Below are 25,490 nucleotides of genomic sequence, written 5' to 3' on the forward strand. Positions count from 1 at the left end.
ATAGCAACCAATCTTGTGGGCTTTTTCTATGTATTCCATTGGTTAGGGGCATTTAGGAAGAAAACAGGATGACTAGAGACGCTTGTAGAGCTGTTTTCGGTGGTGGGAGTTAACTTGGCTTTTTCTGTGACTCTAGTCCCCCTCCATTGAACAAAGTCTCTCTACCATACAATACATCCTCCCCCACCCTTGCCAAGCAACACAGTGAACCAGGTCACTTATCACTTGTTTGGCGACATAATGTGGTGCAGGTGTAAAAATCAAATCTGGGGCACCTGGTTAAGCTTGGGACTCTTGATCTGAGATGGAGCAGGGGTCAAGCCCCATGGGGAGTCTAAGATTCTCTCACTCTGCCTCTGTCTCTCTCTCAAATCTTAAAAAAAAAAAAAAAAGGCGGGGGGGGGGCGCAAATGATCTGAAAATGGAAATCCTTGAATTCAAATGACGCCTCTATTATTTACCAGTAGGCAGCTTAATTAGCATTGCTAAGAGAGTTTGGGTTTCCTGCAAGACGGGGTACTAAGAATATACGATTAACACACACCGTGCATGAGAAACCACATAGTTCCTCGCCTGCAGTAATTGGGAAATATATGATGGCCTGAGGAGTCGGCTTCCTTACTAAGGCGCCTTCTACATTTTGCTCCTTCATTGAAAACGTCTGGAGCTCTTCTTCACACCCGGCACTTCAAGCTTCGTTCATGCCAGCCTGGACTTGAACCCACATTCGTCTGCAAAGGATGTCCTCCGAGCACTTCAGGTTACTGTCTCTTCGTCAGCTAAGCTGGGCCCAGAAACACTCAAAAACCTGGCAAAAGTCTTCTGGCTGACTTGGCACCACAGGAAAAAAAAAAAGCCGTGTCAAGCGCTTTTTCCCCCAACAGCGCAGACGCTGCCTTTCACAGCACAGAGCAGACAACAGGCTCCTAGACAAGTTCCTAATTAACGACACATCATCAGTGTCTTTCAAATGTGCATGTTATTCTCTGCCCAACTAATTAATTGCACTAAACATTCCATCATTTAAGGGGGAGCCTGGTTTATCAGAAAAGCCCATTAGAACCAGACCACATTCAGAGCTCTGAAGATGCAGAAGTTCCCATCTACACAGCCCCTCCCCCTCTCTAAGCGTCTCTGTAAGTAGGGCTGGGAGACTCTCTACCTCTTAAGGCGATCTATGACAGCTGAGCCACCACAGGGCATCCGGCTGGCTCAGCTGGTTAAGCAACTGCCCTCGGCTCAGGTCATGAGCTCAAGTCCTGAGATAGAGCCCCAAGTCTGGCCCCCTGCTCAGCAGGGAGTCCATTTCTCCCTCTCCCATTGCCCTGCCCACCCCAACTAGTGTTCTTTCCCTCTCTCGCTCTCAAATCTTGAACAACAACAAAAACTGAGACCGTCATGATCCTCTCTGGGCAAGTAGAGACCTACAGCAAGGCTTTACTGTCACCTTGTTTTATAAGCAGGAAGGGTGGTCTGCCTTGCACAAAAGTGATGTGTGTGTGTGTGTGTCTTCTAAGGTGTGGGCTTGACACACATAATCTCATGGGATCCTCATAAGCATTCCTACCCATGAGGAAAATAAAGCTTCTTCAAGGAGGGGCGCCTGGGTGGCTCAGTGGGTTAAGCCTCTGCCTTTGGCTCAGGTCATGGTCTCGGTCCTGGGATTAAGCCCCGAGTTGGGCTCTCTGCTCAGCAGAAAGCCTGCTTCCCCCTCTCTCTCTGTCTGCCTCTCTGCCTACTTGTGATCTCTTTCTCCAAATAAATAAATAATAATAGTACCAAATAAATAAAATCTTTTCTTTTTTGTTTTTTAAAGATTTTATTTATTTATTTGAAAGAGAGAAATCACAAGTAGGCAGAGAGGCAGGCAGAGAGAGAGAAAGGGAAGCAGGCTCCCCGCTGAGCAGAGAGCCCGATGCAGGACTCGATCCCAGGACCCTGAGATCATGACCTGAGCCGAAGGCAGCGGCTTAACCCACTGAGCCACCCAGGCGCCCAATAAATAAATAAAATCTTAAAAAAAGGTTTCTTTAAGGAGCTCCCAAGAGAGCTGGGCCACAGTATGAACCCAGGTTGATCCAATTTAAAACACCCAGAATTCATCCTCCTTGTGTTCCCACGAAAAATATCATCCCCCTTGTATAGTCCTCCTTCTACCCTGTCTTCTCTGGTTCCCTCTCCTCCCTCCTCCCAGCCCTGTACCTCACCACCCTGCCCCCTGTTAAAGTACACTCTCCTCTGTCACATCCTCTGAGGACCCGGGGGCGGCTTCCCTTCTTCAGTGAGGTCCCTTTAACCTAATGGAATATTCCTTGCCAGTTTGTCAGCTTAAGGCTGCCATTCTCCTCCCCCACCCCCACCCCCAGCAATTTAATTATTCTAGTAAGAGCCTTCTGGAAAGACTATGATCCTCTCCCATCACAGCAGGGATTACCTGCTTACTCCACCTCCCCTGGGAGTTGCCCTGAGCCACCACGCTGATGGAAGTTGCACGATCAAGGGAGCAAAGCCAGAAGGTTCACTGGGCACCCGATGTATGGAGATTAATACAGCACAGGGTTATAGGGTGGGGACGGGCACCACAGATGGGGAGAAAACCATGATGAAATACGTGTATCATGTGTTCGAGCGGGAGGGCTGGCTCTGCTTGGACAGAACGGATGGACCAGGGGAAAACAGATGTCCCTCCTCTCGGGAAAGTCTGTGCTCCCTCCTTTCCCTCGCTCTCCAAAGCCTTTCTGGTCACAGAGACAGCTCCAGTGGCAACGAGTTGCATGCAGGTGGCCGCTAAGCTGTCATTTTTTATTTCCCACCGGGTCGCAGGCAGGGAAGGGCTAGCCAACAGGGCCTCGTCTGAATCGGTGGCAAGAGGACGCTTATTGCACATCCGTACATTCAGGGTTGCTCTTCCAAGACTGCGTAGCGATCGCGGCTGGGGATCACTGAGTTGGAGCACAGGGAGGGTGCCCGTCGACCAGGCTGCCTCTCACTAGCCTTCTCTATGACTCCCTCCCGCAGCTCACACTTGACTACAGAAATTGGGAGCAGGTGGACAGTACTTCATTGTTGTTAGACCCCCGAGAGAGAGACAGAGAGAGAAAGGTCTGGAAAAAGTGATACTATGTTTTCTAAATTTGGCAAGACACGGTTGTTGCCCCTTACGGCCTGTCTCCTATAGCCGTGGCTCTGTCCCTCTCTGCGCCCTTCCCGCTCACACCCGAGGTCTTCGGGGGACCCTTCTAGAGATGGCTGCTTTCTGATGCTCTCTGCAACATGAGTCTGGGGAAACGTTCCCAACAGTTGCCTGGATATTCAAGACCCTCCCACTTAACTGAGGTGGCTATTAACTTGAAGATTTCATTAAAATTGGGTCACCCATCTCTGTTCCCTGTGTGGCAGAAAAGCCAGCGTCCCTGTGACGTCCGTGGAGACTCAGCCCCCAACACCTGCTTCTGCTGAGTTTTCATCTCTTCTCCGCTCCCTCCCGAGTTTGCTGTCCTCCTAACAAGTCACCCGGTGGACACCCCCAGGTCTTGCTGTCCTATCACTCCCGAATGGCCACCATATCCAGGTGCTCTGCGGAGCACACGTTTCTAGAGTTGGAGCAAGAGAAAAGCAACACTACAGATAGCACCGTAACTGACATAAGCCTGCGTATTAGGTATTCCTGTTTTTATAATTCCCTCGAGCCATTTCTGTCTCTAGAGGAGCATTACTGATCACCTGTCTCATTTTCTTAGTCTCCAACGTCTTGCACTGCTGCTGGACCTCGTCCCCTCTGAGAGCTTTTTTGTTCTTCCTTCCTCATTTGCCCCACCCCCCAAAATCCCTGAACCTTTTTAGGCAGAATAATTTAACTACTCTTACCCCCTCCCTTGGCCATGTGCCAAGTCTTAAGGGATGTCTTTTCACAACCCAAAATGACCCAGCAAGGTGTTCTGCTAAACCTATTCTAATTTTTCATTTTGATGAATTAAAATTCACAATTTAGTCCTTTAGCGGTTCTAGCCGCCTTTCAAGGTTTTCATAGCCGCAGGTGGCTGGTGGCTATGGTGTTGGGCAGCGTAGACAGCAATAAGTTCCACTGGGCCGCCCTGCAGCGGATCCAAGACCAACCCCCGCTTCCCCTCAGGAGACGGTGTCACTGGCTATTGGACTAATCCTTTTCCCTGCCGAGCTCATTAATGTGTACTGAGTCCTTTCACTGTGAGATACTTTTCGTGTGTTTTGTGTAATCATTATAACAGTTCTCTAAAGTGGGTAGCTTTTTCTCGTTGCACACAGGAGGAGCCCAAATTTCCCACAGCCAGTGCAGCTGGTCCCTTTTCTTTCTCTAAGCCAAATGCTCAGGGGGGCGGGGGGTGATGGAAAGATAACACTGAGAAGGTAACCAGGGGACAGACTGGTAGAGAAAAATGAGAAAGGGCTTTGTCAACCCTTTTGCATTTTTTTTCCTTAAGATTGTATTTATTCTCTTAGAGCATAAGCAGGGGCAGAGGCAGAGGGAAAGGGAGAAGCAGACTCCCTGCAGAGTAGGGAGCTGGACACGGGGCTCCATCCCAGGATCATGACCCGAGCTGAAGGCAGGTGCGTTACCATCTGAACCACCCAGGCGCCTCCACTGCATATTTTCAATTAAATCTTAGGAAGAATTTTCTTATTCTTAAGGGTTCAGTCCCCAAATGGGGTTACTGGAAAGCAAGCTCCAGGGGATGGAATTTTTACTTTGCTTTGAGGGATGCCATTGCCTGTGGCAGCTGGCCAGGGAGAAACCTGTTTGGAGGGGGAGATGAGATCCCTCCTTTGAGGGAAACCAACAGTGGCGGGAAACTGAGGAGGTTACAGAGCTGGTGGTTCCTCCCCCACACCAGCTGCTCCCCGTGCCTCCTTCTGCTCTCTGCTCCGAGGAGCAGCCTTCCAGGTCAGAACCACCCCCTGTGATGGGGAAAACCTGTTTCTGTAGGTTCAGCCCAGAGCTGACCCAGTTCCCTCAGCTCCCAGGGGAGGCCTGGGTTCGATGATGGCGCCATCTGCTGGCCCTTTCTCATGCCGCAGCCCCTACTGGCTTCCTTCTTGAAGCTAATGCAGTGCTTCTCAAAGTTGGGTCCCTGGAATCACCTGTGTCATCTGGAATGTGTTAGAGCAGCAAATCCTTGGGCTCTGCTTACTGGTCTAAAAGTAGATTGAGCCCCAGCTTCTCGTGTTTTAACAAGCCCCTCACGTAATCCTGATGCGCCCTAGAGCTCGGGGGTCACTGGTTTAGGAGCCTCTTCTAGGGAAACATGACCCCCCTCCCCCAACAGAAGTAGGATGGCTTGCTGTGCCCTCACACCTGTGTGTAATAGGGAAAGGAAGCATTATGACTACCCTGTTTCCCAGATGAGAAGTGAGAACAGGAGACTGGCCCAGGACCACACACATAGTAAACAGCAAGGTTGGGTTCCATGCTCAGGTCTTTGCCTGTCAAAGCCTGGGCTGGTCACCAAACCACACCTCCCCAACTTTTCCATGAGCTGGGAGGTAGAGGTGGTGGGAAGGAAGAAACCTCCCCAAATCATACACCACTAAAACTCATCACACTGCATAAGGTTGCCAGCACAGAGGGTTAGTCATTTTAGAAGGCTAGCACTCCTAATTGCCACACTGCTCTCACCGGCGGCCACCTGGCCGGACCCTCCACACCTCTTCCATGGACCGTACAGAGCATTACTGGGTAGGTCGTGGTGGGAGGGACAAAGGTACAGGGGAAGACTTATGTATGTATGTACTGCCTAGTCCTGCCAAGCTTCAGGGCCTCCTAGGAAGGCACGAGTTTAACTTGACTGCTTAACTGGTCATTTAGAGGGAGAGACAGTGGGACCAAACAGAAGAGGAAAAAAAAAATGCTGGAAAGAAGAGATAAGAACAGAAAGCAAGCCCTGGTTTCTCTTTTTACCATTTAACAAACTCTGCAGCAATCTTTCGTGCCCAGGACAGGCTGTCCATTGACAGCAAACCGTTGTGGAGCACCTGCTACGAGCAGGGCCCCCCCTCCCCACGCTCACAGCCCCGACCACAAGGGACACACTTATTGTTCAGGGAGGAGACACATGACTTAAACAGGTTTAGACACTCCAGGTTTAAAATTCCCTTGGCAGTAGAAAACATGTTCATAAATAGCAGTATTTTTTTTTTTTTTTTTGTAATTGTAACAACATTTATTGAGACACTTAACTAAATGCTAGGCAGCGCTCTGGGCCTAAAATGAAACCCGGGTGGCTGAGCGAGTTACCACCATCTTGAAAAGTCCCACTTCTGGTCCTTAGCTCTGCAGGCCTGGGAATTGGATTTGATTGGCTTCCTCTCTGTGTATCTGGCTCATAGCTCTCAGATTCACAGGGAAATACATTAACCAGAATGGCAGATTCGTCCAACTACAGTCATGACTGTGAACTGACATTCGTGAGTCCATCTTCTTTCCTTATGAAAATCTGTAGGCATGTCCCTTGTGAGCATCAAAGCAATGGGCAGTGGATGAAGGGATTGGGGCACGGCAGGGAGCGAGAGCCTGAGGCTCTCATCTTTGGCACTGGAAACACACCTGGACGGCTCAGAACACTGGCCTCGAGGCTCACATGAAGGGCTCAGGGCACCCTCTTCCTGGATCAAGGCTGGAGACGCACCAGCTTGGTACATCTGTCCATCCTCTTTGCTTCTTTGCGGGATTTTAGCCAGGCTACAATGCCTGTAGTCTCAACTTTAGTCTTCAGTCTGGTCCCCTTGAGCGGTGCTCTCTTGCCACACTCCCAGGATCATATTCACAACTGTCTCTCGAGGTAGTTTTGCCAGTAGATAAACTCAGTTTCATGTACTCTGTGCTGACTTTTAAGTTGTTCCGTTAGGAAGATGGCCTTTTCCTAATCGCCAATGCCAAGGCTGCCCTTGGAGCTGGCTGGCTCACAAGACAGCCCAGACGTCTGCTGTCCACCCCTACTTCTCGACTCTTGTGTTCTCCCCCGTTTTTACCTTCAGCACACACACACAGGGACCAGGAGATCCAGAACCAAACACAGGGGGAGTCTTGGAACCACCTGCTTCTCTGTTTCTCCCACGAGCTGTTTCTTCCTTATTTATCTTTGTGTGCCCAGAAGCTAGAAGAGTTGCTAATACTGGTTACGAATTAATAAATCAATAGGTGTCTGTCAGATGAAAAGAAAGAGTCCTGTTCTGTGATCAATACGTCTAGAGTCTCAAATTGTTTGAACACCATCACTAACTCACTTTGGAATCTGTGACTAATCACTTGATGGCTTTGTTGTCTGTTTCCCCAGACATAAAGTGGGAGAATCATCCCTCCTCCCTTTCTGCTTCAAAAGGACATTGGGCAGGTGTATGTGATCCCTGCCACAGATCGAACTTCTGCCAAGTGATAGAAGTTATCCATCACTTTTTCCATCCTGAGAAAGGCAACAAGGCATCAAAGCTTCGGGGCATTAAATATACGCTTTCCATTTCCATCAGGTCAGCCTTCTGGTGTTTCAAAACAAAAGAAGGCCCAGCTTGTCCCACCAAGCTCTCAGGAATAATAAGATGATGTCTCTAAAGTATTTGGTGGCTCCTGAAGTTGCTGCGGGTGAATTTGTGCCACTGTTTCGGTTAGCAATTGATTCCATGTGCCTGGTTTCCATACTCAGAAAAGCATTTTCAAAACACAGTCGTTAGGACTGAAAAAGAGATGTGGAATGATACGGCTGTTTCTAGGATTTAGTGATTCATGGCTTTGAGTCAAGGAAACCCTGGTGCTCGCTGAGATCATGGGTTCTTCACTAAAGACCAAGGCAAATCTCATGATGCCAGGCCCCTGGGCAAAGAAGTGAGGGCCTTGGGCCCCTGCTCCTTCTTGCCACATGGATAAGCACCCCAGCCCCAGGGTGGTTGTCCTTTGGGGGGACACTGACCGGTCGGTCAGTCCTCCTGTATGATGCAGATGATCCTGGCTCCTGTTCACTCTCTGGCCAGGCAAGCAGGCACTTTATTTGACACTGGGGATCTCAGCTCTGAGGAACTTGGAAAGTATAATCAGCTGCTCAGATTTTCAATAGGCAAAAATAGGCTGAAGTGGAAGAGGTAATAAAGTGAGGACAGTTTATAATCACTAACCCTCTCCTTGAAACATTTCTTGGGGATCTCTCTTGTTAATCTTTCCACCTCTGGCCCCTGTGTCCAGTTTCCCAGCCCCCTCCACCCTCTGACTAAAATACATAAATATTTTCCTTACTTAATGAGATTTTTTGGATAAAGTGGCATAATCTGCTTTTTTAAAAGATTTTTTTAAGATTTTATTTTATTTATTTTTTAAGATTTTATTTATTTATTTGGCAGACAGAGATCACAAGTAGGCAGAGAGGTAGGCAGAGAGAGAGAGGAGGAAGCAGGCTCCCTGCTGTGCAGAGAGCCTGATGTGGAGCTTGATCCCAGGACTCTGGGGTCATGACCTGAGCCGAAGGCAGAGGCTTTAACCCACTGAGCCACCCAGGAGCCCCAATAATCTGCTTTTTTAATTTTAAAAGCAGGAGAGCTGAACATTTTGCATTGCCTAAAGGAAAACTGAGTCGCTTTCCACTTTTGCTGGGGGGAAGGGAGTGTAGACGGAGGGAGAGAATTGACTGTATGGGTAGGGAAATGATACTCTAGCCTTGATAGGAGTCTAAACGTTTCTCCTTGACTTTCAAAAGTTTTCCTAATTTCGGTGCCACCCTATGTAAGCAACAGTCTTTCCATCCAAGGATACTGGTTTCTAGCCAGAAGAGCCTCCCTAGGGACCTTGACTTTCTGCACCAGTGGCCTCCTGAAGGACAGGCTTGGACTCCAGTACCGCAGGCTGGGCCACCTACCAAATCGTTCAATCTCTTTGGGCTTCAGTTTCCTGATCTGTAGCTCAAGGCCTGACCGGCCGAACTCACAGGCAGTGAGAGGATACGATTATAAAATAAAGCTGTGGATATGCAGACGTGTTGGCGGTGGGGGATGTAAAGTTCTGTGTGAACGGACGATGCTTGCCTGACTTCCAGAACGAGTGCTTCCAATGTCCCCATCAACCAGGTCCCATTGATTCTTCAGTAATCACTCTCGATCCCTACTTTTATTTTTCTTTTTATTAAGGAAAAAATTAAATGCATACAAAAGTGGAGAGAAAAGCATAATGAACTCCCAGGTACCCATCCCCCCCAGCTTCCAAGATTGCATCTTATGGACAGTCTTGTTTCACTCCTACTCTTGTTCAGCCCCGTGATTATTTTGGAGAAAAAAACCCACTCAGATAAAAAATATATATGTTTCTGGGGGCGCCTGGGTGGCTCAGTGGGTAAAGCCTCTGCCTTCGGCTCAGGTCATGATCTCAGTGTCCTGGGATAGAACCCCGCATCAGGCTCTCTGCTCAGTGGGGAACCTGCTTCCTCCTCTCTCTCTCTGCCTACTTGTGATCTCTGTCTGTCAAATAAATAAAATCTTTAAAATATATATATATATATATATATATATGTCTAAAAATATGTATCTAAACTTGGTTTGTTTGAATCAAGATTCAGACAAGTTTCACCCGCTGCTTTCGGCTGATACATCTCACTCGTCTCCTTTGTCTGAGTCACCTCTGTCCTCCTTGTTTTCCTTGCAGTCTATTTGCTGAAGAAGCTGGACATGAACCCCAGCGACCCCACCACATTTTGGGTTTGATGGACTGCATCTCTGTGCTGTTTAATCATTTCCTGCTTTCCCTACATTTCCTATAAACTGGTCATTGGATCCTGAGGCTACGCAAGACTCAATGTGGTTTTTCTGGTAAGGATGTCCGTGGTGGGGTCCAGTACTTCCCACCGCGTCACAGCAGGAGGCAGGCACCGTGACGTGTAGATGTTCTTTTTTTTTTTTTTTTTAAGATTTTATTTACTTATTTGAGAGAGAGACAGTGAGAGAGAGCATGAGCGAGGAGAAGGTCAGACGGAGAAGCAGACTCCCTGTGGAGCTGGGAGCCCTATGTGGGACTTGATCCCGGAACTCCGGGATCATGACCTGAGCCGGAGGCAGTCGTCCAACCAACTGAGCCACCCAGGCATCCCCGTGTAGATGTTCTTATTGGAGATGTTCACCAATGTTCACCAGTGGGGTCCTGATGCGCTGCCCGTTGAATCTGTTACGTGATGAAGCCCCCTCGCTGCTTCTCACTGGTTGGGTTTAGCTGCCACCGATAATTGTGGTGGTTTTGGAATGTGTCTCCCATGCACCAGCATGGCCGGCAGGGACTAGTTTTCCTGTGTGTTCCTGGTGAAGATGGGATGCGAGGGAGATTGCTGTGGCGGGGGGAGTGGGTGTGAACGGAAGCAGGACCCATTATCTCACACCCACGTGTCATGTCCCTGAGCTCCCCTCATTGCCAGGAGAGAGCAGCCACGCCTGCAGCCCCCCCCCCAACCCCCCCAACCTCGCCCCATACTCTTTCAGCTTCTCCACTGCCTGGGCGTGTGTGTGTGTGTGTGCGCGCGCGCACGCTTGAGCGCGCATGCATGTCCCACGCCAGAAGCCCTGGCTTCGGTGGGACACCCTTACCGTCAACATCAGAGACCAGAATTGCTGTAGCTTTCGGGCCCTCTTCCTGGCTTCTGCTGCAACGGACATCCGTACCTCCCTTCCCAACTGCCTGCCCCGTGGACTTCCAGCTCGGGTCCCAGATCGGACCCGCGTTTCATGAGCAGTTGCAAAATGGTCAGATTCTGGTTGTAGCATTTCTTTTGCTGAAATTCCTGAGCTGTAGCCTCGACAGAGCAGAAGACTTATTTGTGTGCCTCCCGTTTTCTCCTTCACCACTTTTCAAAATAACCAGTTGGTTTCTAAGCATCTTCCAAAAGTAATCACATTTTTTTTCGTATCATTTTGAACTCACAGATTTTAATATATTTGACATGGTATTGTATCATCATTGCTATAATGTTCACATTCTCTCCTCTTTGACCAGTGGGACTCATTCAAGTGGGTTCTTAGATCTTTTTGACACATGCCCTGCAGTCTCTGACAGCTTGTTTGCCTGCCTGACCCACAGAATGTCCCAGGCTGCCCTTTGATATTTCCCGTCCCAGCCTTGAAATCCGCATTTATCCAAGAAGACATGGTTCCTTTTAGTTCGAAATCCAATTTAGAGAACACAGTCTGGGTGTCGGATGCTCATTATTTGGGGGTTAGTCATGGTTTCCAGACCTTTGCAGTAAACAGAGCAAAGAAATAATGTTGTTGTTGTTGTTGTTGTTGTTTTAAAGAAAATGTATTATACATACTCTTCAAATCAAATTTAAGATTATGGAATTTTCCATTTGATTCATTCAATTCTATATTTATATCTCTCCCCTTATGCTAAACAGCTCAGATCCTAAATATATTAACATAATTATTTAATGTATCCTGGTATATACACACACTTAATAGTCTCAGGATAATACTAACATAGCATATATAATACATACAGTGTATAAAAAGAATACATGTTCTTAAATATATATGTGTATGTACTTGACAGTTTCAAAATATAGATACTGATGTTATAATTACTGAAAACAACGTAAGATTTCTTTATTATTCTTTTTATCCTTTGGATAGATTCTTTCAGGATTGTATGACTTATTCTGTTCTAAAATACTTGAAATAATTACTATCTATCTCTGTTTATTATTTTTTTTTCTTTTAACTAAGCTCCATGCCCAACATAGCGTTTGAACTCACAACCCTAAGACCAAGAGTCACATGTCCCATTGACTGAGCCAGTCAGGTGCCCCTATCTATCTCTGTGTTTAAACCCTCAACTTGGTGTACATTCATTTCTTTCATTTTGCTCTCAATGTTTAGGAATTGTATTCCTAAATACAAATTTCCTTTTGTAATTATAGAAGACATTAATATGGTTCCAAATTCAAATGTTTAAAATTAGATACTGTGTTGATTTAAAATATGCCCACAAATGCTTTAACACACCCTTTAAAAGGTCCCAGCCACACCCCCCCTGAGTATCAGTATCTTGCTTCTAACAAACAAAGTAAAATATAAATGGCCGTGTGTGACGTCAAAGACTCGCTCATAAGAGGGGCACCTGGGTGGCTCAGTGGGTTAAGCCTCTGCCTTCAGCTCAGGTCATAATCTCAGGGTCCTGGGATCAAGCCCCACATCGGGCTCTCTGGGAGCCTGCTCCCCCTCACTTTCTGCCTACTTGTGATCTCTCTCTCTGTGTCAAATAAATAAATAAAATCTTTAAAAAAAAAAAAAAAAACCTAAAAAAGAAAAGACTAGCTCATAAGAGGCATTACAGTTCCTCTGTTCTTTCTGGATAACTTGCGTTAGAGGACACTGGCTTCCCCATGATGAGGAGGTTCAAGCAACCCTATGCAGAGATGAGGTCCAGGTGTTGAGAAATTGAAGCCTCCCTCCTGCCAACAACCACATGAGGGAACCATTGTGTGGTGGAGCCTCTCACCCAGTCAGACCTTTTGACGAAACTCAGACCAACATCTTGACTGTCGTCTCTTAAGATACCATGAACCACAACCACCCAAGCTGCTCTGAGTCCCCAATTCTCAGAAGGTATGTGACAGAATAAAAATGTATTCTTATTTCAAACCACTAAGCTTCTGGAATAATCTGTGATGCATGCAGTAATTGACAACTAATATAGGTACATTCAGAGAAGTCTAGTTTCCATTCCTGTCTTTCATCTCCCTGAAGTTAACCAGTTTTTTCCTTGCTAGTGTGTCCTTCCACTGGTTTTTATTTTATAAATATAAGCCAAAAGGTACATATTTGTATTATCCACCTTTCTTAGATAAAACGTAGTATATTACACATTCTTCTGAACCTTGCAGGGTTTTAAAAAAGATTTTACCGTATTTGAGAGAGTGTGTGCAAGAGTTAGAGCAAGCACAAGCAGGGAGTAGGAGAGCAGAGAGCTGGAGAGGCAGCTTCCCCACTGAGCAGGGAGCTGGACATAGAACTTGATCCCAGGACCCTGGGAGCACGGCCTGAGCTGAAGGCAGATGCTTAATCAATTGAGCCATCCAGGCTCCCCTGAACCTTGCAGTTTTCAATGAACAGTGTTTAGTGGAAATTATTCTAAAGGTGAATAGAGAAAGAGTTTCTCCTTCTGTTTAACAGTTGATTAGTATTCCATTCTGTAGATGAACCACAGATCAGCCAACCTACTGGAGCTGTGGTGTCTCCAGTCTTTAGCATTGCAAACAGTGCATATGAAGGAGGATGGGTGTGTGTTTTCACAGTTTTGCTGGTTTATCTTTTGGAATCCTTTCTTAAGTGCGCTCTTCTTGGAGTTTTGTTTTCTATGACTTCAGTTCCCCCTTGTTCCCCATCCTACTTCAGAGTTCATTCCGTAAAAGTTAGCATGTATCTGTGCCTTTATATTATAATTCTGAGCTTCCCATGTGGATCTTAGCTCGCAGCTAGCAAGCTGTGCTATGGGAACGCACGTAAGGCAGTCACAATGCCGCTCTACGGCTGACAGGAGATTGGGTTTAAAGCTGAATTTGTGGGGATTAAAGAGGTGACCTAGAAAGGGAGTCGGAGGGCGGTGATGAGGATCCGAGTACACCAAAATGAGAACTTTTTCCGTAGGTATTTCAAACAGGCAGCAACTCTTTTGAAAGAGAGGAAAATGTTCGTCCCACTCCTATCATGATGACAAGCGAGGTAATGAAGATTACATTGAAGATTAATGTGGAAGATTATTAAGATCTAAGATATGAAATAAAGAGATTAGAGAGAGAATCCTTTCTGTGCAAACCAGCAAAGCGGGCAGCAAATATCTCCCCAAGCCCAGTGCCTGGACGTAAATCCTCTGCAGAGACATTATGTTTAAAATGAACAAAAGTATAGTCGGTTAAGCATCTGCCTTTGGCTCAGGTCATGATCTCCGGGTCCTGGGATGGAGCCCTGCATCGGGCTCTCTGCTCTGCACAGAGTCTGCTTGTCCCTCTCCCTCTGCCCTTCCCCCACTCATGCTCTATCTGTGAGTGTCTCTCAAATTAAAAAATGAAACCTTGAAAAAATGAACATATAGAATTGGGGGAACAAAAATGAAGAGTCTGTAACCGGACAGCGATTCTCTAAGGGAAGGTCATCCTGAACGTCTCAGAACAGAGGTGTGTGGGGTGATGCAGGACAAATGGGAACCAGATCAGCTTGATCAACCCTTGACCTTGATCAAACACAGGTTCAGTCGCCCAATCGGATCTCCTCTGCAGCCAGGAGTGAGAACTTACCAGTTAGGGCTTGAAAAAACATCAGCCCCAACATGAATAGGAAGAGCACAAACCACAGAACCTTGAGAGAACTTGAAAACAACAACAACAAAGAGGCCGAACATCAAGCCAAATGCTGTCTGGACCCCAGTGAGTCTCACCATGTCCGCAGGATGGTGGGACTAGAACTTCCTGTGGCAGCCTCCCTGTCCAGTCTCAAATCTACAGGTGTTTCTACTTGAGCCTCACTTTGCTATCTAGAAAGCTGCATCAAGTTCTCATTCAGGGTGCGGGCTGAGTCCTTCCTTGTTTTTCTTTGGTCCTTAAATATTGTAATTTATCTAATTTATCTATTGCAATTTGTCTAATGAAGGTGGAGTCTATTTTAGACCAGATTCTGTTACTCACTGGGGACAAATCAAGGAGGCAGTGTCCCTTTGCAGTGTGGCTGGGAGGAGGTCACTACCTAGTACACTTTTGCCGAAGAATACTGAAAAGCACTTGCTGCAGAGCAGATTTTCAATGAGCCCCAGGTACCCTGAGCAGATCCTTAGTTCGAATTTTCATCACAATTTTATTCTTATCCTTGTCTTTCTCCCCTGCCTTCATGTGACTTAAATGTCAGTGCACATAAACCTTTATTTAGGCAATAGATGAGCTCCTTCCAAAGTTGCGTGTGAATCTAGTTTTTATTAAAATATTTTTATACACAATGTGCAAGTCACTGATGATGCAAATGCACGCCTGTAATAGACCTAGTTCCTGCATTTTAGAAATTGATTGTTTAGTCGGGGAGACTGCGTACACGTGTGAAGATAAAGACAGTCCTCGCTAAATGGTTACAGTAGCTCAGGAGTTCACTTAGGGTGTTGCCTGCTGGAAACACCACTCAGGGGCTGAAGAGCCAGCTGAATGTTGAAGGGCTTGATGACAGATAAATGGAAAGGAGAGAGGAGGGTTTTTGGCAGGAAGGACTGTGTGAGCTAAATCAAGAAACGGGTAAGGTGCCATGTTGATAATATTAGCTAGCTGTGGTGAGGAGGGCGCGGATAGCACATCCCATCAGAAGGGAGGGGTTTGCAGCGGGAGGGGAGGAAGAAGACGAACAGGGCAGCAGTGTGTAGGCTGGAGTGGAAGGAGAGGGGACTGGAGGCAGGCGGGCTGATTCAAAGTCTGAAAATAGAATCATCGTCTTCACACTAACACTGGGAGCCCAAAGACAACTGATCATCTCAAAGAAGCTTCATCTTCGTTTCAGATTACATTTTTTTTAAAGATTTTATTTATTTATTCGACAGAGAAAGATTACAAGTAGGCAAAGAGGAAGGCAGAGAGAGAGGAAGGGAAGCAGGCTCCCCGCTGAGCAGAGAGCACGATGTGGGACTCAATTCCAGGACCCTGAGATCATGACCTGAGCTGAAGGCAGCGGCTTAACCCACTGAGCCACCCAGGTGCTCCAGATTAAATTTGAATACGGCTTTAACCTCAAGTGTCCATCCGCATTTGACCTCAGGGTCTGCATATCAGTATCGGTGTGGAGTGGGGCTTTCTATTCTCCAGTATCCCTTCTAAGGGATAGGGACATGTTTAAGAGCTAACTGACGGCTAGTTCATTGGTGTCTGGCAGATTTCAGGTTTGCGTGCTGGGACTGCTTGAGCGCCCGCACACCCCACCTGTGTACTCAGGATAGCCTGGCCTTGTCCTGGGTTGCTTTTTTGACGTGTTTCAGGAACGCAGGAGGCACACAAGAGTAAAATAGATTGGTACCTTGTAAGAGCGAGGTTTTCCACATGCACCATCGCGCTCCGTTTTCCCAGCCATCCCGTCCGTGGTATCAGTCCCAAGTTACAGATCAGAAAACCGAGACCTAAGAAGCAAAAAGACCTGCTTAGAATTACAAACTAACAAATGGGGAGACCAATGTACAGACCCAGTTTGGGCTGACTCGAAGGCTGAAGTTCTTTCCTCAATCCCCCACTGTTGCACTTGAAGGGAAGTTGTGGTAGGTTTGGAGGTAGGAGGAGGGGTGATGGTGCAATGTTTGAAGTGAGAGGGAGAAATACATACCTGTTACTTACTGTTAAAGGGGAGAAACTGTAAAATAGTGCAGCTCTAGCTCAGCTCTTCCTTGCCCTTAAGCTACAAACATTGTCTGTTGCTGGGAGATAGGGTTTACCTCCATAGGATTATTGGTTGTAAAGAAATTTTTAAAATTCTTAACGTCACTAAATCACAATTACTGCTCATGCTATTAAGATTTTGTGCCTGGTGTAGAGTGCCACCACTGCCTGGGTGGCTCAATCAGTTAAGCATCTGCCTTGGGCTTCAGTCATGATCCCAGGGTCCTGGGATCGAGACCCACGAGAGCTTCGTGCTCAGCAGGGTGTCTGCTTCTCCTTCCCCCTCTGTCCCTTCCCCCTGCTTGTTCTCTCTCTCTCTCTCCCTCTCAGGTAATAAAATCTTAAAAAAAAAAAAGAAGATTTTCGCCAGGGAAGAAAACCAGAATGAACATTTCTCCAAAGAAGACAGCTAGATGGCCAAGAGACACATGAAAAAATGCTCAACGTCATTCATCATCGGGGAAATGCAAATGAAAAGCGCAATGAGGTATCCCCTCACACCTGCCAAATCAGGAAGACGAGAAACAAGTGTTGGCAAAGACGTGGAGAAAAAAATCCTTGTGCACTGTTGGTGGGAATGCCAACTGGGGCAGCCACTGTGAAAAACAGTATGGAGGCTCCTCAAAAAATAATAAATAAAACTCTCACGCAATCCAGTAATTTCACTACCAGGTATCTACCCAAAAAACGCTACCAAAAACGCTAATTGGAAAAGCTATGTACCGCCCCCCTCCCCGCCGTGGTTATTGCAGCGTTATTTACAAGAGCCAAGGTAAGGAAGCAACCTAGCTGTCCATCCATACGTGAGTGGATACAGAAGAGGTATCCGTACACCGTGGAATATTTCTCAGTCATGAAAAAGCACGAGATCTTGCTATTTGCAACAGAGGGTACAAATGCTAAGTGAGAGAAGTCAACGGAGAAAGACAAATGCCTTAAGATTTCAGTTATGTGCGGAATTGAAGAAACAATCCAAATGAGCATACACAAAAGGGAGCCAAACAAAAAACCAGACTCTTAGGATACAGAGAACAAACGGGTGGTCACCCACCAGCAGAGAGGCGGGTAGAGGAGAATGGGTAAATAGATCAAGAGACGGAGGAGCACTGAGAAATGTGTCAAAGTGCTGAATCCTTGCACTCTACACCTGAAACAAGTGTAACTCTATGTTCATTACACTTTAGTAACGTTTTTTAATTAAAGAAAAAGGTCTTTCTACCTGAAAAGCCCCCATATCCTTAACTCATTCTTCAAAATGAGTTTGGCTCAACATGCCGCCCCCAGCCCACCTCTGAACCCTGTCTCAGTGCCTTTCACATCCTTCCTCGTCTGCAACACCTGGACAGGGACTCAGTGTTACCAGTTCTAAAAATACAACAATCTGGGATGCCTGGGTGGCTCAGTTGGTTGGACGACTGCCTTCGGCTCAGGTCATGATCCCAGGACCATGATCGAGTCCTGCATTGGGCTCCCAGCTCCACGGGGAGTCTGCTTCTCTCTCTGACCTTCTCCTCACTCATGCTCTCTCTCAAATAAGTAAATAAATAATCTTTTTAAAAGAATACAACAATCTTCCTGCCAGCCTCTCCCAAGCCACATGTGGTCCAGGACCTCTTGATAAAGTTTTCCTGGGTTTTCCCATCAGTTTACTTCTAGATAAACTGAGTAGAGGGACTGTAGAAATTCCTGTTGATCTATCTCTTTCCTCTCCTCCCCAGACAATCTTCTCCATCTTGGCCGTCCCTCTGTCCTCTCTTCGAGGGCCCTGACTCCATCATGGAACCCGAAAGGGAAGATTATGCCCCTGACTGCTCTAGGACACACTGGAGGGGTGGCAGTAGGCTTCTGTACCTACTCTTGGGGGGCCGTCCTCTAGAATGGGGTCCACAACAAAATAAGCTGAATAATGGACTTGTAAAAATTACTCAGGCCATTTGATTCTCACAGATGGAAATACAGTGATTTATAAGGATTTTTTTTTTCAGTTATTTCTGTTGTTGATAATATTTCTAACCTATTAGCATAACTTTGACATGTAGTATAGTGGACATGTATAGTTTTCCTGAACCGAGCTAGAGCAATGGGAATATTACATACCCTGGCCATCATCTGGGTCACACAAAGACCCCCTCAAGGTCAATGGGTGTGACACACTTGTGACTCGGTGTGACCTATTGGTAATCCAATGTTGTTCTCCACCAGATGGTTCTAAGCTGCTTGGATATAAACCCAGAGTAGCCTGTGGCCATCCTGTCATTCTGTGGGACTAACTGAGAAAAAAGTTCATAAAGAGAAAGGCACAGAAAGAGATGTAGAGAGAGTCTCTTTTGCTTGAGATCTAGTGCTAACCTTGCCTGAAGGTAGGTGGTGCCTGGATTTTCCAGTTTGGAGAGCAACACATCGCCTTTGTTTCTTAAGCTAGTTGAAGTTGGGTTCTTATCACCCGTAACAAGAAATTGCTACAGGGCAGTTGTTAAACTCAGGAAGTCCTTATCTCTCCAATCAAAGCCCCCCCCCCTCACGAGAGAGAGGAAAGAAGGAAGCACAGAAACGGTGGATGGGAGCTCGAAACCCAGTGCAGGGCAATCACACAATCACACGGTAATAATTTATCTACGTGCCTGTACGATGATGAGTGCCTCGCCAGCCTGCATCCCCAGAGTCGAGCACAGTGTGTAAACAGAATTAAAACCCAGAAAGTATTTATTGGTTGAATGCACTTGGTTTATCCATAGTTTCTAAGCTTTGGAGTCCACTGAACCTGTTCAAATCCTCACTGTTATTTACTCACCATGTGATTTTGGCCAAGTGACTTCACCTTTCCAATTTTGATTTCCTTATCTGTCAGATGAGCACACTAATAATAGTACTGACTTCATGTGTTGTTGGGAGGAAGGGAAAAGATCAGGCACGGAACATATCACGTGGGTAAAGAGGCAGGGTTAGGCACCAGCTCTTGGTATTATCAAACCAACAACAAGGATTGGGACGTAGACTTTTGCATATTAAAATTTCTATAAAATGCTATTTGCTATAATGACCTTTTAATGTTTCTTGGTTTATTATATAATTTCTGTACCAGATAACCCTGAGCAATGTGAGGGTTAGAGGAACTGACCCCTTATGCAGTTGAAAATTCCTGTATAACTTTTTTTTTTAAAGGGTTTATTTATTTGAGAGAGACAGAATGTGCAAGAGCAAGAGAGTGGGGGTGAGGGGCAGCAAAAGGGGGAGAAGCAGACTCCCTGCTGAGCAGGGAGCTGGATGCGGGGCTGGATCCCAGGACCCTGATATCATGACCTGAGCTGAAAGCAGAGGCTTAACCCACTGAGACACCCAAGCGCCCCCTGTATAATTTTTGCCTCCCCCAAAACTTGACTAGCAATAGCCTGCTGTTGATGCAGAAGCATTACCAATAACATGAACAATTGGTACATATTTTGTATATTGTATGCATTATATAGTATTCTTAAAGTAAGCTACAGAAAGAAAATGCAGTTATCAAAAAAAAAAAATACTCGGAGCGCCTAAGTGGCTCAATGGGTTAAGCCTCTGCCTTCAGCTCAGGTCATGATCTCAGGGTCGTGGGATCGAGCCCCACATCAGGCTCTCTTCTCAATGGGGAGCCTGCCTGCCTCCCCCTCTCTCTACCTGCCTCTCTGCCAACTTGTGATCTCTCTCTCTCTCTCTGTCAAATAAACAAAACCTTAAAAAAGAAAACTGTACTCATGAAAAAAATCCACACAGAAGTGGACCCATGCAGTTCAAACATGTCATATAAGGATCTACTGTCTAGTTGTGTGATCGTAGGCAAGTTACTTAACTTCTCTGAGCCCAGTTTACTTCAGCTGAGCCCAGGTCTACTACTGCACATATTCGTGTTTACATTAAATACCATAGGGCATATTAAAATACCTCTCTAGGAGGTGGCAGTCGGAGCAGGCAGCCTGCGGGCTGAGCATCAGGTATCCGTGACCTGCCTTAGTTCTTTGTCTTCACAAACATTTCAGCGAGCGGACGTCCTCTGTTCCTTGTGCCCTGCTCTGCTTGTTCTCATCTTCTAACCTTGGCTCCAGTCCTTGCTCGCCCACACTTTAGAGAGCCTAGCGGCCCTTTTAATGCTCTGCCTTTCATAAAGGCTTTTCTGATCCTTCCCTCCTCTCCCCCCACCGCCAACACAGGCTTCTCTTTCTCTATACTTCACAGCAAGTATTTATACCTTCCTTGGGCCTTCTATATTTGTACACTGTATCCTATCACTTGTATCCTGTCTCCTCTCCTAGAAGGCTCCAATTGCAGATTTGAATCGTTCATGTCCAATCATCTTTGCAGTCTCTTCTGTGCCAGCGCACAATGACGTAAACAATCATGGGCGCTCAGTAAGAACCAGTTAAGTAAATGATGCTGTGAGAAAGCGTATGAATGAATCATGAAATGATCATGAAAATAATTTATGTTCCTACTTCCTCCTTCTTGAATGATGACATTTCCCATTGCCTTCAGTATACCCCATTAAGTCCTATTTCCAGGATTCCAGCATCCATTAGTGAATTCCTGAGCAACTGACCTCAAGGAAAATTCCAAATCAGCAAAAAGGAGCATTTCTATCCTATTAGCAGTATAGCATTATGACAATTATAATGTTAAAGAATTTTACAAATTGTGTTAGTTACGCAGCCAGCTATCCAGTTAGTCAGTCAGTCATTTATCAAAAAAAATGTGTTTTTCAATGTTGGTGAAGATGTGGAGAAAGGGGAACCCTCTTACACTGTTGGTGGGAATGCAAACTGGTGTAGCAATTCTCAAACTAACTTGCAAAGTTAAAAATAGAACTACCCTATGACCTAGAAGTTGTACTACTAGATATTTATCCAAAGGATACAAACAGCGATTCGAAGGGGCACGTGTACCCCAATGTTTATAGCAGCAATGTCCACAACAGCCAAAATATGGAAAGAGCCCAAATGTCCATCGACAGGTGAATGGATAAAGAAGATGTGTGTGTGTGTGTGTGTGTGTGTGTGTGTGTGTAACGGACTAGTACGCAGCCATCATAAAGAATGAAATCTTGCCATTCGCAATGACGTGGATAGAACTAGAGGGTATCATGCTAAGTGAAATAAGTCAGAGAAAAACAAGTACCATATTATTTCACTCATGTGTGAACTTTAAGAAACAAAACAGATGAACATAGGGGAAGGGAAGGAAAACTAAAATAAGATGAAAACAGGGAGGCAAAATCATAAGAGACTCTTCATTATAGGGAACAAACAGGGTTGCTAGAGGGAGTTGGGTGGGGGATGGGGTAACTGGGTGATGGACATTAAGGGGGGGGCACGTGATGTCCTGAGCGCAGGGTGTTATATGCAACTCATGAATCACTGAACTCTACCTCTGAAACCAATAATACATTATATGTTAATTAAATTGACTTTAAATTTTTTTTACAAACGTGTTTGTCAGCTGAAGAGAGCACCATGGAAGGGGGGAGAATAAACACGAATGTGTGATTCCTGCCTTCACAGTCCATCTGGAAAAAACAACAAACCAGTGACAAGCTCACTAAGGCAAGGTGTCGGAGGCCAGATTCCCACAGAGACAGGAGACCAGGAGGCCTTGGCCCCCTTCAGGCAGTCTTGGCCAACACATTTCAAGCGAACGTACAGACAAAGGAACGTACTGACAAAGGAATTGAAATGCACTATGATTTGAAGGTTGAAAATAATTTCAGGCACTGCCCCTGAATTCAGCGTTCATTTGCAGTTTTCTGGATTTGACAAAAGCCTTCTCTAGCCTAGTAGGAGATGGAGAATGATTAAAATGTCAGTAGAACTCCTTTAAATTTCCATGAAATTAATACCTGTGGTTCTGTATTTTCCTTGCCAACCTGCGCGGATAAATCTGAAAAACCATCCCAAAATGATGCGTGCCCTAATAACGCAGGTGTTACCAGGTGCCAAACCCATGGGTGTTATGGTGCCAGGGTCGGGTTTCCACGAGGGAAACAAAACCCTGGGATCCATCTCTCACCCTGATTCTGGAGCTGACTGGTCCATTCTACCCCCTCCATTTCTCACTTGTCCAAAAGTTTCCGCGTACCAACCCCAGGCTAGAAAGAGACTGGAAATCCCGTCAGGTCACGGGCCACAACCTGGATGAACCTTGAGGACATTACGTTGATGAAAATAAGGCAGTTGCAAACATATAATTACTGTATGATTCCAGTTGCATGAGGTACCTCGAGCTGTCAAACACACAGAGACGGAAAGTAGGCGAGGGGTGGCCAGGCGCCGGGGAGGAAGGACTAGGAAGTTGTTATTTAATGGGTGCCCAAATTCTGTTTTGCAAGATGAAAATGTTCTGGAGAGCTGTTGTACAACAATGTAAATGTGCTCACTACCCAGATCGTACACTGAAAAATGGATAAAATGGTTCAGTTTTCCATTATGTGTGTTTTACCACAATTAGAAGAAAAATCATTTCAACACCTCCTCTGCCTTCAAACTGGACAAAACTTTAATGTGCCCCAACAGATGGGAATCTCCTGGGTACAAAAAGATATGGAGAAAATACTCCACCATCTACTTCCAGCAAGCCAGCATGTTGGGCTCTGGGTCCTCCTTTATGAGGAGTTTTATATTTAAATACACCAGAGTCCTTTGGGCAGACTGAGCCTTTTTCCAAATGTCCTCCAAAACCTCCAAGAAACAAAAAGTCCCAAAACTATATTCACAACTTGGGGCACATTAGAAGGCAACTTTGGAAATCATTGTATGTTTCCTTTCTCTCTTCCTTTCTGCCAGGCAGAAGCGGGATATAGGCTATTGGGGTGGGACCAGGTCAGACAACCAATAAAAAAAGAGGGATTCATGAATGACAGTTAGGACTTAAAGTCTGCACATTTGTGAGTGCTTTTGCCCATATTAACTCATTGAGCCCTTGTAACAATACTGCAAGGCAAGCATTCTTTTTTTTTTTTTTTTAAGATTTTATTTATTTATTTGACAGACAGAGATCACAAGTAGGCAGAGAGGCAGACAGAGTGAGGAAGGGAAGCAGGCTCCCTGCCGAGCAGAGATCCAGACATGGGGCTCAATCCCAGGACTCTGGGATCATGACCTGAGCCGAAGATAGAGGCTTTAACCCACTGAGCCACCCAGGCGCCCCAAGGCAAGCATTCTTACGCCACTCCTATTTTGTTGATGAAAAGATCTGGCAGAGAGACGTTAAGTAAGTTACCCAAGATCATACTCCAGAAAGAGGAGAAAATGGGATGGAACTCCCTGAAGTCCAGTCTTGATGACGATGCTCTGGAACCCTGGCCAGCGCAGCTGGGACACCCAGCAGGTAGGGTTCCCAAGCTGTGTCCTATGCTCTGGGGAACGCCCACCCCACCAGGGTGCACCTCTTCTCCAGAGAGAGGTGCCTCTATGGGCCAAGCTATGACCGCCTGAACCCCATATCAGGTGCCCTTACCCCAGTGTCCTCTTCCCAATCATTCCCAGACCCTCCCCAGGGGCCTGCACTATCTTCTTTCTTAGGTCACCCTTTGGGGGTGCACGCACTTCTGGAACCAAGTGGTGCCCAAAGAGTGACTGTCTGTGAGGAATACGGACAGATCCCAGATGTGTGGGCAGGTACCCCATGACATAGATCAGAACCAGCAGTGAAAAGGGAAGGGAGAAGTGCCTGGGTGGCTCAGTCTGTTGAGTGTCTCTCTTTGGCTCCAGTCATGGTCTTGGGATTCTAGGATCGAGTCCTGCTTCGGGTTCCCTGCTTGGTGGGGAGTCTGCTTCTCCCTCTCCCTCTGCCACTTGCCCTGCTTGTTCTCCCTCTCTCTCAAATAAATAAATAAAATCTTAAAAAAGAAGAAAAGGCAGAAGGCCACAGGCTGGGGTTGGCATCAGCCAGAACACCTCTGGCCCACCATGTTCTGGCGCAGAACTCCAGGGAGTCTGAGAGCTCTGAACGTGTGCTAGGCCCTCAGGTCACCCCTGCAAAGATCTGTTAGGGTAAGAGAACAGGACATACTTTATTTAACAGTTCATTAGCTTCCTCCAAACTTCCAGTGTTCAGAAACAAGTGCTCCTTTGCTGCCTGCCTTCCCCGGGACCCCCAGAGAAGTTAGGGGTGGGCCTGTTCCCGGTTAATTGGCTCCTGGAGCGGGGGGGCTGGCCCCTCTGGAGTACTTCCTGTGTTCCCTGGGGCGGTGTGGTGAGCACTTGGCATAGCTTCCCATTGGGTCCTCATAACAACATGAGCCAAATCCCCCTCCACGTCCATCACCGTGGTATCAGCTTTGCCTCCCTTGAACCCAGGACGAGGCGGACCTACAAGACAAATCCACCAGTTGCTCCCATGGGGACTCTAAAATCCTTTAAAAGCACCAATGAGGGAAAATGGTAACCCTGTTTTAATGATTTTCAGATCATGCACTGCATTCTTTTCCTCTCCCAACAAATTAAGCACCATCGGAGCCAATTTTAAGCCACGCTGATGGACGGTCCTGACCAGGACGGCCCTCCTTGAGAAGGACATATAAAGTCTATTCCCCTCCAGTAGGTGTAAATCTGGGGACCCCGCTGCCTGGACACTCAGGTGCGTCCTGAGTTTTCTGGAAGAGAGTCACTGCCCACATGATCTCATGTTAACCTCATGGTATCCTGTGATCGAGGGAAAAAAAAAAATGGAAATTTGAATCTGTCACTGGAAAAACCAGGCCTGGGTTCAAGGTTAGTCTCTTATTCCCAAATTACCACCCTCACTTCTGAAGAAAATTTTAGGATGATAGATATTCATTTTGCCTCTTTGGATGCCTTCACTCTTCTTAATACGCAAAGTTGAAAAGCTGTTACCCTTTTCCACAGGCACATGTTAAAAAGGTAGTTACCAGGGGTTCCTGGCTGATTCAGTCAGTTAAGCATCTGCCTTGGCTCAGGTTATGATCCTGGGGTCCTGGGATGGAGCCCATCATCACCGTCATCATCACCGTCATCATCATCATCACCATCACCATCATCATCATCACCATCACCACCATCACTGATGAAGTCCCATCATCATCATCACCATCACCATCATCATCATCACCATCACCACCATCAC

At 46.4% G+C, this 25,490-nt stretch overlaps 1 long non-coding RNA gene across 1 annotated transcript in view; it reads right to left on the minus strand.

The window, feature by feature from the left end:
- Nucleotides 1-10,821: 10,821 nt before the first annotated feature.
- LOC132012546 (uncharacterized) overlaps nucleotides 10,822-25,490 on the minus strand; it is a 17,811-nt gene continuing 3,142 nt past the window's right edge. The window contains exons 2-3 of the long non-coding RNA XR_009402624.1: nucleotides 16,033-16,132; nucleotides 10,822-11,226 (exon numbers count right to left, since the gene is read on the minus strand). This is a non-coding gene — a long non-coding RNA (uncharacterized LOC132012546). The remainder of the gene's footprint in view (nucleotides 11,227-16,032; nucleotides 16,133-25,490) is intronic.

The sequence above is a fragment of the Mustela nigripes genome, chromosome 1 (genome assembly GCF_022355385.1).
Source record: "Mustela nigripes isolate SB6536 chromosome 1, MUSNIG.SB6536, whole genome shotgun sequence".
Taxonomy (NCBI): Eukaryota; Metazoa; Chordata; class Mammalia; order Carnivora; family Mustelidae; genus Mustela; species Mustela nigripes.